The sequence below is a fragment of the Danio aesculapii genome, chromosome 13 (genome assembly GCF_903798145.1).
Source record: "Danio aesculapii chromosome 13, fDanAes4.1, whole genome shotgun sequence".
NCBI lineage: Eukaryota > Metazoa > Chordata > Actinopteri > Cypriniformes > Danionidae > Danio > Danio aesculapii.
In genome coordinates, this window is record NC_079447.1 from 9749907 (window position 1) to 9763873 (window position 13967).

Genomic DNA, 13967 nt, shown 5'->3' on the forward strand with positions numbered 1-13967 from the left:
GTATTTGCTTTACTTTTTAAAACCCTCTAATATATATATTTCACTTTTATTTTAGTTATCTGCAACATGGTGATTTTTTTCTCATACTTTCAAATCACTCGAGGCTTTAAACTTGTGACTTTAACTTTAAACTTACCATTATCTATATATTTACTTTGAGGTGGAAAGTTAAAGAATTGTATGGAAGTTCATTCTCACTTATCTGAACATGGATGCTAACTATTTTGCATTAAACCTCATTCCACAATTCTGTTATATTTGGTCACACTTTATTTTGATGGTCCGTTTGTTGAATTTTAGTTACATTGCAACTAATTCTTATCAGATAGAGGTTGGGGTTAAGGTTAGTGTTAGTGTAAGTTGTGATGTATTTGTAAAGTTTCTTATAGTCAGTGAAATGTCTGTTGAATGTATGTATCAACAGATATTAAGCAGACAGTCTAATAATACTCAAATGGACTATCAAAATAAAGTGTTACCTTATATTTATAGTAGTCGTAATAGTATGAAAACCTTTGCATTCATGAGAGATGTTCAGCAACCCTGAGCTGAAGCTTAAGAAAGCAAACACAACCTGCAGACGCCTGTACTGTCAGCCGCACACTCACCTACTGACTCATGTGCTGCACAGAACATTATAACTCCTCTAAAACATGTTTTCCAGGCAGAGATTAAGCCTATTCCCGGAGTAAAGTCCTCTTTCAATAGTGCTCCTATTTTATTGTATTTAAAAATTGAGCTGCTTATTGTAATAAATTAGACTTTATGGGAAGAGATGACAGTATGTGGTTTCAAAATCTCTTCAAAACAGAAATTAATGGCAGATTTACAGAGTCTATTTTATGTTTAGTGTATTCATTATAATTTTTTTTTATTATTATTTTAATTTTTTTGGTAAATGTATCATTGACACTTAAATGTGAACTAATTCAAATGCAATAAATGCTGAAGTATAAGTCATACTTATGCATGCACTTATTATATACATGTTTTTAAACTGTACTGATATTTTAATATTAGCTGCATGTAATCTATTTATTTAATTGTATAATTACATTGTTGACCATCCCTTTCGCTTTAACCCACCTTTAAACCTACCCATAACCACCAAACTTGCTCCAACCTTACCCGTGTCACACCTCAATGTCACCAGAAGTTTGTAATAAATATGACCACAATAAGTACAATGTATTTGTACTTTTTTGTACTTGACTTTTTTTCATGTAAATGCCTATAGTTAAGGCCACTTGACATCACACACACTTGTACGGCCATCTTAATTAAGCATTTGTTGTAATGCAATTGTTTTGTCATTGTCAGTTTATTATTATTATAAAGGCAGAGGCTCTAAATAAGCCTTTTGGGCACGTTAAGGCGTATTTCTTTTCTGTTTAATTCCAATATATTTGTATTTTTGTGCAAAAAATAAATAAAGAAAGTATAATAAAAGTATTTTTGTGGGGACTTTCCCTAGACGTAATGATTTTTGTACAAACTAATCTACAGTATTCCCCTACCCCAAGACTTTGTGTGATTTATGAGTTGTTTTACTCATGGAGACCAAAAACAAAAATGTCCCCACAAAACAAGGTTAAAATGTATGACATTTGGTCCCCTCAATGTGAGAAATACAAGGCACACACACACACACACACACACACACACACCAAAATAAGTCTGTCAATCTGCCTTGTTGTGATCTTGCCGTCTCTTTTACAATTCAATGATTGTTTCTTAGCCGTAAATTATTCACCAAGGATTTCCTAAAGGTTTTCAATAAGGTTTGATTGGGCGGTTTTGAATTTGATTGTGCAGGTAAAAATGGCATTGGCGGGTTGACAAAATTTGGGTGGTTTTCCTACTCCATTCAGTTAGTAGTGACCAGTGCATAGCGCAAACAGTGTGGGCTCACCTGTAAGAGGAGGTGAAGGAAAATTGTATCAAAATCTGACTCCCCTTCGTGTGCATGCGTATCATGCAGTGCCTGCATTTAAACTCACATCGGTTTGTCATGATACTTTTATTGATCCTTTTTTTCGCAATTGACAGCAAAAACAACATAGAAGCATTGTCTGATTGACAAGCAGCACCTAATTATTTTCAAAATAATTTAAAATGCCAAATGGGACAAATTCATACGCCGTTTCGGAAGTAAAACGGACTCTAATAGGTAGTGTAATCTACACAACATTAAGTGCAGTGCGTGATCAATGTGATTCAGTTATGTTGTGGTTCTGTGACTGCTGGTGTTGGTTACTGTATGGGTAAAAATGATGACAGTTAAAGTAACTAGGCTCGCTTTACATAAATAAATTAAATTAAATATGAATGTAATATTTTGGACAACTATTTTGTGCATTTGGGCAGGTTCTGGATGGTTTTTGTGTTGGAATAAGTCAGCTATATCTGGCAACACTGTAAACTTATTACTATATAAATGAGCTGTGGGCATAATTCATTCATTAATTTATTTTGCTTTGGCTTAGTCCCTTTTTTATCACTGGTCTTCACAACAGAATGAACCATCAACTATTCCTTCATATCCATTATTCAGCGGATGCCCTTCCAGCCGCAACCGAGTATTGGGAAACACCCACACACTCTTGCATTCACAAACACTCGTTCACTACGGCAAATTCAATCCAATTCCCCTATAGCGCATTTCTTTGGACTGTGGGGGAAACTGGAGCACCCGGCGGAAACCCACATGAACACTGGGAGAACATGCAAATCCCACACAGAAATGCCAATTGGCCCAGTCGGGACTCGAACCAGCAACCTTCTTCCTATGAGGCAACAGTGCTAACCACTGAGCCACCGTGCCGGCCTATGTGCATAATTATAAGATTAAGTCAACTTAACAGTTCAAAGTTACAATGTTTTTACCAATACAGGCTCATTGGGAAAATGTACCCTGGTGTATTTTTGAGAACCGAGAAATATGTACTTGTGGGTACATATGTGTGTAAAACTAATGCTACAGGGCCAAACCACTGACTGTATTTGAGATTGTCAAAAATGTACACAGTGCCCTCTAGTGGATTTGTGAAAACAACAACTGCAAGACAACATAGTCCAGGGGTCCGTTCTTCGTACCTCACTTAAATGATCTAAGATGAAGTGGCAGATCCTGGATCTTTTGATCTTGATAACTGATCTCTGTCTAATTTGGTTCTTCAAACAAGTTCGCGAATCAGATTAAAATGTCTGGATGAACTGATCTGAGATCGCTGCATGTGTTGTGAAGGACAGATCTATCGATCCTCGAAAATCATGATCAGCAATGTAATGATTGGCTGACGGCACAGCAGCGTAATGACATCATCTAAATAATATTCAATTATCCATGAATTACATAAAATTCATAGAAAGCAGTTTGTTAAATACGATACGCAATAACCTTTCAACTTTGTTGTGGGCTACAGGCTTTATACTTTCATTTGTCAAGAGTATTTTTCAGTTTACTTAGTTTTACAATAAGAGCGGATTTTCTTTATTAGTAGCCGGTTTTTAATCGGTGTAATGAATAACTGGCTGTTTAAATTAATTTTCCATCACAAAAGCATTTTGATGTTGGTAAAGGTGTCTGCAACTTTTGTTAAGCATCAAATCACCGGCATATTAGCTGTCAAAACACGTGCATGACTGCATAAATGTATTATTACTTTAAAAAAAACAAATATAAGTTGAATATTGTTGATATATATGTCTATTATCCTACACAAATTGGACTAAAGCGATTGTATGCATTTGTATCCAGCAGGTGGCAGTCTTTGTACTGTTATTTCGGTGTGCAGATTGCATAAATTTTATTAAAATTGTTGGAGCCATACATTGTATATTGGTGTCAGTACGATAGTATATAACTGTGGCTTCACTGCATTGAGGAGAGAGGTTGGTAGGAAGCACACAGTTTTTGTTTTTTGACTGTAACTTAAGGTAACGAGAGTAGTGAGCAATATTGATGAAGGAATTCTGTTGATTGGAAAAATAAAGACGTTTTTATTTGCATCTATTTTGCCTACGGACTATGACTTTCACGCGTAAAAAACTTGCTTACTCTACCAACAATAGTGGCAGTTGGAAAGCCGCTACAAATATATACTTTTAAACTTAATATATATATATATATATATATATATATATATATATATATATATATATATATATATATATAGTTAAAAAATGTAATTCACTATTTTCCCAAGTGTATATAACTACTACTGTAAGAAAATATATACCGTAAGAAAACTCAGTATTATCTTTGCTTGAACTGACCCGATCTAATCCTGTTTATAGGAAATGAGCCTGCAGGTTTGAGCTACCAGAACTGTTGCTATGAGATTAACTCTCGCATGAGTTTTGAAGATCGAAGTGATCCTGGATCGTGTCAAATTGTCAATAACCAAATCCAGCTAACTGAGTAATCCATGTACAAAGAACGGACCTGAGGGTACATATTTCAGTTCTCAAAAAATGTAGTCCTGGGCACATATTTCAAATCAGCTTGGATTGCTTTTTACAGTGTGTGTGTAGACATAGCCTTAGTGTAGCATCATTTTCAGCCTGTAATAAAGTGGCTGTGACACGTTTACTAATCAAAAAACTAAAACAAATCACCTGGTAGGTAATATAGCAGAAGAACATTTATGATACACAAGCATTATGTGTGCGATGCTTTGTAGAATGTGCATTCAAACAAGTTTCTTATTGTTCCAGATGAAGAAGTGTGCATTTTCAGGTGAGCTGGCAGGTGGAGAGAATTTGAGATGGTGCTTAAATCATCTGAATGTGTGGCTGGACATGATGAGGTGCTGATTGGCCACAGCCAGACGCTGGACAGGCCGAGCAGTGAGAGCAACTTTCATGAAGAGCAGGACAACATTTCAAGTGGAGGAAAATGGCTGAATGTTGAGGAGGAGCAGAAGAGAAGAGGGGCCAGCAGTAGGACAGGCGAGTACCAGACCATAATGCATCTCTTTTCAGCTGCTTCACTTGTGACGCAGGGCACTGAGGGCTTCGCGGGCCAGTACAGTGCAGTCCACTGTGTGCAGAGCCAAACACAGAACTCTGTCACCTCAGCGGGCAGTGGGAACCCTTCTTTAACCCCCGAATGGCACCAGCGTTTGTTAGCTAATGCTGCTAGTTTGCAATTTGGTTGATTAATTGAGAGCTGGGGTTATTTGTGGAGTACAATTTGGTTCTTATAATGCTCTATAATTAACGCTGACACACTGAAAAAAAAATACTCACTGGATTTACTCATATTTTTAAGGTAAGTTGCTGCAAACAATTTATATGGGCTAATTTTAAAGGGCACTTATTTTACCCCTTGTCAAGATTTAAGATGCGTCTTTTGTGTCTCCAGAATGTGTCTGTAAAGTTTCAGCTCAAAACACCCATCAGATTATATATTATAGCTTTCAGAACACTAGAATTTTCTGTTCTGAACACACTGTTTTTGTTGCCCGGCCAATTTAGTTAATCCAATTCACTTATACTGCATGTCTTTGGTCTGTGAGGGAAACCAGAAATCGACGACATGAGGAGAACATGCAAACTCCACACAGAAATGCCAACTGGGCCAGCTGGGACTCAAACCAGCGACCTTCTTGCTGTGAGGTGACAGTGCTAACCACTGAGCCACCGTGCTGCACTGTGTACACTTCAGGTTCCCATTGGTTGTCGATTACTTTTATTGAGTTCAGTTCTTTTCTTTTTTTCGCTGCTGTCAGTGGCCTTCAACAAAGATCATGAGGGAAAAGAGCTTCTGGTAAGAACATAAAAGTACTTTCTGCAGAGCTGAGTTTTAGCAGACAAGCCAATAAAATCCTCTCAAATATGATCAACGACACATCTCCAAAGGGCCATCTCCTGGACAACATGAACACTGAAAACAATGATCCATTGGATTTACTACATTTTCTTTACGGGTTGCAAACAATTTATATGGGCAAAAATTTAAAACAAACAAAGGAAATTTAGTTATGTTCAACTTAATTTGTTTGTTTAAATTCAGTCCATATACAGTTGAAGTCAGAATTATTAGCCCCCCTTTATTTTTTTTTTTATTTTTTAAATATTTCCAAAATGATGTTTATGTAACACGGGGAGTGACAGAGACAACTGAGGTTTAGGATCCACGTGCAGGTTTATTCAAAGTCAGGGAGGCAATGGTCAACACAGGTGCAAACAGATGTATAAAGGCAGTCCAGAATCGTAGTCAAACACAGGCGAGAGGTCGGAAGGCAGGCGGCAGACAGGGACAATAAGAATAAACAAGATTAGGGTCAAAACACAGGAAAACAAGACTAGGAGAATGCGTTGAAATGTCACTATACAGATAACAAGACTCGGCAATGGAAATGAGAGTGTGTGCTGTTTAAGTAGTGTCTGTAATCAGTCTTTGACAATGCTCAGGTGGTGTGAGTGTAATCAGTAGAGACTTGGAGCAGGTGTGAGTATGTGTGTGGCATGACTGAATATGTAGTCCATTAATGGAGGAATTGTAGTCCATGCGTGTTTGTGTGTGAGATCCAGCGATCAGGGAGTTATGATCACTGATGATCGTGACAGTCTAATAGAGCGAGGAAATTTTCACAGTATGTCTGATAATATTTTTTCTTCTGGAGAAAGTCTTATTTGTTTTATTTTGGCTAGAATAAAAGCAGTTTTTAATTTTTTGAACCATTTTAAGGTCAAAATTATTAGCCCCTTTTTAAGCTGATTTTTTTTTAACTATCTACAGAACAAACCATCGTTATACAATAACTTAATTACACTAACCTGCCTAGTTACCCTAATTAACCTAGTTAAGCCTTTAAATGTCACTTTAAGCTGTATAGAAGTGTCTTGAAAAATATCTAGTAAAATATTATTTGCTGTCATCATGGCAAAGATAAAATAAAATAAATCAGTTATTAGAAATGAGTTATTAAAACTATTATGTTTAGAAATGTGTTGAATTAATCTGCTCTCCATTAAACAGAAATCTGGCTAATAATTCTGACTTCAACTGTACATTGTTTGCAACCACTTAACTTAAAATAATTTAGTAAATCCAATGAACCATTTTTTTTTCAGTGGATACAGAGATTCAGGCATGAAAGCTCTGATGGATTCCCTCTCCTCCTCCTCCTCCTCCATGTTTAGGCAGGTTTCCTTTTCCAGAAAGAATTCTTGTGAGGTCTGTCCCTCATTGAAGCCGTACCCACCTCCGCTGATTTGGCACTATCAGATGTTTGGTGATAAGGGCGGACTCTGTGAGCTGTGTATCTCCTCAGTCATCTGAGCTGTGTAAACTTACCACTGTGGGCCGTTACGCAAGACTTCACATACAGTGCCCTGTCTTGTGTCTGGACACAGGTGCCAAGCGTGAAACAAGGCAAACAGGGACTGCAGATGACGAGAGCGAATAAAGTATAAAGGCCACTGGAAGAGTTCATTGTTTAAAAGCTAAATATCGCCTGGAAAAGTAAGAATGGCCATTGTTCTGCCGTCAGCCTCAGGAATGCTTTGGCGAATTTCCTTCATAATCAGACAGACCCGCTCACGCTCTGTTGGTGATGTCATGACAGGCTTTTCTGGATGATTGCTGAATGCGGTTGCGGGCTTCGCTCTGCATTTTTGGGGGATTTTTCCTGACATTTATTTAGAAGCTCGTTAAAGTCAGCCAGCTGGATCTCCTTCCCAAGTCATTTGTAGATGCAGTGATTGTGATAATTAGCGTCAATGAAAATCTCACATTGTTAAGGTCAGATGGGCTGTTTTTTTTTTCTTCATAGGGTTTTTCGTTTGGCAGCCCTTTAATGTACTAACTTGATTCCATGATAAAATAATTTTTGATGGTGCCAATTTCATATTATACTTAGGCCTAGGGCTGGGCGATTAATTTTGACATTTCAACTCGATTAGGATTAATGAACGATTATTTTATTTATTTATAATTTTTTTTGCCCTTATAGTTCACTGAGGTTTATATGCTGTCTGTCTAAAGGCATCTCTGATGATCTCTGATGAAAAGGCATCTTCCAATGATTGTCAATGTAGTGCAAAGTAAGGATTGAGTCCATCATCCTACTTGACCGGAAATCAGATGTGGTTGCAAAGTGGCCGCAGAAGTAGAAATCAGCCGCAGCCTTTAAAAGAGCAGGGTCACGTGACACTTGGGAAAGTAATTGAAAAAATTATCCTGGAAAATTGAGATCGATTATAGGTTCTGAATGTTGATTTCGATTACTTTTCGATAAACCGCCCAGCCCTACTTAGGCCCAATCCCAATTCTACCCCTTAGACCTTCCCCTTACCCCTACCTCTCGCTTTGTGTGCTCACATGAAAGAGTAGGGGTCTCCCAATTCTCTTTAGCTTGATGGCGTAGGGCAGGGCTATTCAATTGGCGGCGGTAATTGGCGGCAATTTGTTCCTGCCCTCCAATAAGTGTGACCAAGACATCAAAAATGAATCTAGCTCAGTCAAAAAATGGCCGCTAGAGTTATGAAGTAAGGCGCATCTGTTCAATACAGCACGAGCTGCGGTTGAAGGCTGTGCAGAGCGTGAGTCACCTGACATTAAGCGAGTAGCGCGAGCAGCTTAAAACATTTGAATATGTTTGTAGAAAAGACCTTTTGCACAAAGCCCTGATATCGTTATTAGGGATGCAACGATTAGCCGATTTCACTATTAACTGCGCTTTAATTGGTCATGGTTAATTAATTGTAAAGGCTTCTCAACGCCGCGTTCCTGTTGCATGGAATGAAACTGCTTCAACTAAACAAAGTTATGCCACCTGTGCGCTAGTTTAAAGTTTTGAGCTTATATCGAGGCTAATACGCACGCACACTGGATTAACTACAGTGGTGGGCCGTTCCAATATCACGTCTTTTCTGCACGCATGTTTGTTATTTCTAATGGAAGAATATATGCCAATATGCATGCGCAATTGGAGCAATGCGTTCTTGGCTTTCAGTGCAATGTAAACAAAAGATATGTTAGATAAATTGTTATTAAAATGATTATATGTGTATGAACACAGATGATAACAACAGTTTATCTAAATACTTACCTAAAGATTAAATTTACATTAGACCTGATAACCGTGAAACTATGATTATTCTTCAGACCATATAATCATACAACCAGAATCTACAATTGTTGCATCCCTAATTGTTATGCAGTTCAGAACATCACATATGAACGTTTTTGAATGTAGAAGAAGCCTACTTAAGCATTGCACTGCTTTTGTTGTGCTTTGAAATACAACATTACATGTACAGTGCAGTGATATTATGTAGTTTGAAAATACAATATATTAACATTTTAACGTAGAAAAATACAATGTGGGTGTTTTAAGGAGCAAAAATACAACATATGGGCTCTTATATGCTGTTGTGTCATCACTTACATTGCAAGTCATATCTCTCCGGTATCTCGTTTGGAATGATTTTTATGAACTGGCCCCCATGACAAACTAATTGAATAGCCCTGGCGTGGGGCTAAAGGGAAGGGCTAGATTGAACTCGAAACTGAGATTTTCCACGACAACACTCGAAACCAAGGGGTTAGAAATTTTCCTAGAATACACCATCTACAACGGCAGTATGGCTGCACTCGGAAGTAAGGAGATGCACAAACTAAAACTTTTTGTCATTATTATGGATTTTTAGAACAAACAAGATTATGTTTCAATATATTCATAACCGTGTTCATGTTTTACCGTCATGCTTAAAAATAAAAAAATGTTAAAACCCTAAAATGAAAACTGCTAAATTTGGCTATTTTTAATGTATAATAATAATTCCTGTATAGCAGTCCTAAAACATTCTGTCACTCGATGACACTCGAATGCCCTGTCAGAAAAGTCTAGTGGTTGGGAATGGCCTTTTTACAGTGTCTGCCATAACGTTAATGTTGTTTTCGTGTGTTTACATAGATGAATAAGGCACGGTGTAAATGAACAGTACAGTTACAAGCTTATTCCTGCATTATATCATTATGATAACATAAGATCGTTGCCTTCAGTGATTTCCTGAAGATAATTACCAAAAAATAATTACTACATGGAATGGAATAACTACAGCAGCCGCGATCGTCGATTTCATATGAAGCTTGAGATTTTGATGACATATGATGACGTGTGCAGGTGTTGTAGTGATGTCCCATTTATATAGAAGTTGAAATTTAGCCACACCATATTGGTGTTTCGTAACATCTAGGTTTTATAAGGCGAGTTGTTAGCCCAACGCTCAACCCCCAATCTGGAGAACCAGGACATACACAAATACACCATGAACAATTTAGCTCACCCAATTCACCTACAGCGCATGTCTTTGAACTGTGGGGGAAACCAAAACACTGGGAGGAAACCCACACGAACATAGGGAGGACATGCAAACTATTTCATATCATATTTAGACAATTTTAATTCAACACTCCAACCCCAACTCAATGTACCAATGAGACTAACTATAGGTTATGTTAAGCTTATACCTGCAAACTTGTCACTTTTAGCCAGGATTTACTTTGTTTGAATTAAAATGTCACTTTTGGGCAGCATGGTGGCTCAATGGTTAGCACGATCGCCTCACAGCAAGAAGGTCACTTGGCATTTCTGTGTATAGTTTGCATGTTCTCCCTGTGTCAGTTTCCCCCACAGTCCAAAGACATGCGCTATAGGTGAATTGAATAAACTAAATAGTCCATAGTGAATGAGTGTGTATGGATGTTTCCCAATGCTGGGTTGCAGCTGGAAGGTCATCCGCTGCGTAAAACATATGCTGGAATAGTTGGCGGTTCATTCCACTGTGGCGACCTCTGAAATAAATACTAAGCTGAAGGAAAATGAATGAATGGAAACCTGTAACCATTGACTTCTATAGTATTTCCATAATATTACTTTGCCTACTTATTTTTTTTCTATGGAAGTCAATTGTTACAGGTTATCAGCATGCCATCAGCAAAGTATCTTCCTTGTTTTTTAACAGAATAAATAAACTCCTAAAGGTTTGAATCCACTTGAGGGTAAATAAATAGTGATTATATTTTAACTTGTGAGTGAACTATCCCTTTAATGTATTGTATTTAAGTAAAGTTCTGAATCCGTTGGTTCATACTCTGTAATTGTTTAACATATGCGTATGAGTTTCACTTTGGTCATATATCATCCTAAAGTGTGTTAAACTGAAATGCTGGCTATGGTGGATTTCTTTTAAAAAGTTGATGAAGTTGGGGTCAGACTTAACAAACTTTATGATGATGAAAAATGAGTGCTGAAGCCAGCTGATATCTGGACAATACTTTTCCAGAATTAGAGAGTTTATAGAGAAAGATGATACGATATTCATGTAGCACAGATTGAGTCAGATTGTAGTCCAGATGGAGCCGGTTCTGGCTAAAGGTTAAGGCCAAACTGAGGTGAAGGAAGTTCAGGACAGACCAAAAAAGCTGAATAACTTGAATTTTTGATCAGCAAGTAGTGAATGATGTGCCAAAATGTGCAAGTGAAGTGGCTTTTACTTTTTAAACAAATGTTAAAATCCAAAAAACATTTGCAACTCTGTACTTGCTATTGCTAATTGCTGATTATTCCCTGACATAGATATTTACATTAGATGTCGCCTACGCTGTTGTTGCCTATTGGAAGGAATGCGTTAATAGAGCCGTCATTTTAGTACAGGGTAGCGCTCCTTTGAAATGAATGTGACACCAAGGTATGGTGGAGGACTAGCCATAGCACATATATACATATATCTATGATCAGGAGTTTTCCCGGTGGTCAGTATGCTAATTTTCTTTTAAATTTCGAAAATATAATTTTACATACCTTTTCTATATCGATGGATAAGTGACCACATGGGCATTGCTGACGAAGAACGTGTGTTTGTGTGTATGAAAATGAATTATTTCCCTCCCTGTTCAATTTATTCTAATCCATGTCCTGAAAAACACCCCCTCTCCTGCTTTCTCTTCTCATTCTAACCGAGGGAGCAATTCATTTGTGAATGAATCTCTGTTATGAACAATTTGTGTGAATCCTCAATATCCCTGCGTCTTAAAGTGCATATCCACCTTTCTGATCTAAATGGTGTATAACATTTGTAATATTTAATAATTTAGGGTGGACAGTATGCACACTGAGGCGCAGGCACTGTTATGTAATCAGGTACCCTTATAAGTTACTTCAAAAAATTATGTGCGTAACCATAGCCGATAATAACACAAGTTTCTGGCACCGCAGCGGCTTGTTGTCATAGTTCATTTACATTGTTTGCTGATTTTATTCAACAAAACTAGCATAAGCCTAGTATTTAGTGTAAGTTTGTGCTACTTTGCCGTATGGCCAGTGCAGTAAGTGACTGTATTATCATCAATAACGTTACATGTTGAGCACAAAAGTTCGTAACATACAAAAATGTAAAAATTTCAATCTTACCTATGAAATGTTCTGCCTTTATGCTTCGTTCTCTTTGTTTGCTCATTACTACACCAGTACACATCGCTAAAGTCCAGCATCTTCACATTGACTTTAGTCTTGACTAGTGCGGTTACATAACTTTTGTCCTGGGAGCACTGTACAAATACGGTGGTGGTATTGATGCATGCTAAGGGTCCGAATGCGATATCTATATCTATGGTTTCCTGATATGTAGCATGCTAGCTATACTGTAGCTCTTTATACAACTATACAACTTTTTTTTTTATCAAAGCAGTTTGAAAAACAAAACTATTCAAAGTCAAGTAGTCTACAATGGGCTACACACCCATTACTTGCCTAAAAATGTAGTGCAAGTCAGAATCAGAAATCAGAAAGAGCTTTATTGCCAGGTATGTTTACATATACGAGGAATTTGTTTTCATGACAGAGCTTCTACAGTGCAACAGGATAACAGAGACAGGACAAAAACAGATAATAAATATATTCTAAAAAATAGTAGTAAGTAGTGAATGCAAATATACAAATTGACAAGTGTATGTACATGTTTATTGCTATATACAACGTTATATGTGCAGCTGTTATGTGCAAATTGGCATGTAAAGTGTGTTGTTAAATAAGTGTATATGTGTATAAAAGTGTATGGCAAGTAGTGATGTTGGTTCCGCAATTATTATCATCAAGTGTTCATGAGATGGATTGCCTGAGGGAAGAAACTGTTTCTGTGTCGGGCTGTTCTGGTGCGCAGTGCTCTGTAGCGTTGACCAGAAGTAGAGTAAAAGTATCTGTTGTAAATATTACTCAAAGTATGAGTAAAAAGTAGACCTTTCAAAAGTACTCAAGAGTAGTGAGTAAGTGAGTATTACGCTGTAAAAAGCTAATGCATTTACATGTAATTTGTGGATGTGTGTAAACGTAACATTCTGTAGTTCATTTAGTTATTGCCCAGCAGGCACACAATGTCATAAGACGTTAATATTAGGTTAGATTTAGGTTGTGATGTCAGGTGACCAAAATTCAAGGTCTAGCCAGCGTCTAAGGACAATGTTATTTTGATGTCCAATAACGACGTTAAATTACGTTGATATTTGGTTGATTTTACGTTGTTAGAAAATGACCAAAATCCAACGTCGACCCAACATCTAAAATCAACATCATATTGACGTCAAATACTTACATTTATTCATCAGGTGTGGAAACCAAAATCCAACGTCTGATAGACATCATAGTGGTAACATCCACATAAGGTCAAGCTATAACATCATTAGACATTGATATTTGGTTGGTTTTAGGTTGAACATTGGACACTGATGTCAGCTTGATGTTGAGTTCTGACATCAAAACGATTTTCATTTCCAAACAAAAAAATGCAACGTCCATGACGTTAGCGCACAACGTCTATCTGATATCATGTTGACGTCTTGTGCCTGCTGGGTGTTTAAGACCATTTCGGTCATCATACAGTAAACATCCTTCATCTTCTCATTAGTGACATGCATCTAAACAGTCTCTGGGTCAATTTGTGTAGTTTTTGGACAT